This window comes from Laccaria bicolor, genomic scaffold, assembly GCF_000143565.1.
Source record: "Laccaria bicolor S238N-H82 LACBIscaffold_31 genomic scaffold, whole genome shotgun sequence".
NCBI classification, from domain to species: Eukaryota; Fungi; Basidiomycota; class Agaricomycetes; order Agaricales; family Hydnangiaceae; genus Laccaria; species Laccaria bicolor.
In genome coordinates this window covers 341,014-341,913 of record NW_001889902.1, presented here as the reverse complement: position 1 = coordinate 341,913, position 900 = coordinate 341,014, and positions in this window count along the sequence as shown.

Sequence of the window (900 nt, the reverse complement as noted above, 5' to 3'; positions counted from 1 at the left end):
ACTTACACCTCATTTCCATCATTAGTTCGTTGTAGGTAGTAGTTTGATCGTATTTGAAATCGTCACGTGAACTTGCGCAACGGCCCCAAAGTCAACATGTGAAAAGCAATCTGGAAGCGGCAGTGCACGCTTTCCGAACTTCACACAAGTACGACTACCCAGTGACCCAAATGTCAGATGTAAAGATTCACATTTAGTTGAAAGTAACTAGTATTCGTCTAATAAATATGAACAGCAGGAGATTACGACCCGAGAATTGCTCACAGAAAGGCCAACGAAACGCAGAAAGCTTCAGGTAGGATTTCCGAACTTTGAGCGTGCTATAGATATGAAAAGCAAGCAACCTCTAGGGTGACGATATTAGCAAGTTCATAGATTTTGAGGCTCAAGTTTCAGACAATGAAAGCGAAGGCGAAGGAGACGAGGAGGATGACCTGGGTATGTCAAAAAGGATCAACGTCTGGCGCTGCGCTAATGTCAACTTCAAAAGATGACCTGATAGACGATGAAGAGCCGACAGTTGGAGATTCAGATTCAACGCATAGGCATCTTCTCCACGAAGCCTTGATCCCAATCAATGACGACGATTTCTGGGAAGGCTTTCTACAACATGTGAATTCCGGTGGTCGTCGACGAGAACCCAATCCAGGAGATTTGAGAATTGAGTCAGACGATGACTTGAAATCCAATTTAGCTGTTGATGATGAGGGAAACGAAGGGGAAAACCCTCTATGGAGCGTAATCGTCAAGGTAAAACTACTTCTTTTGCATTTGTCTAGCGCTGACTCGCTTAGCCTGGCTATGAGGAACATACCGTCTTTCGGGTCTTTCGTCGCCTTACTGACGCAAGATTTCCAGCCAACTTCAAAGTATGAGCTGTCTTCGGGCAGCCTGCACAAC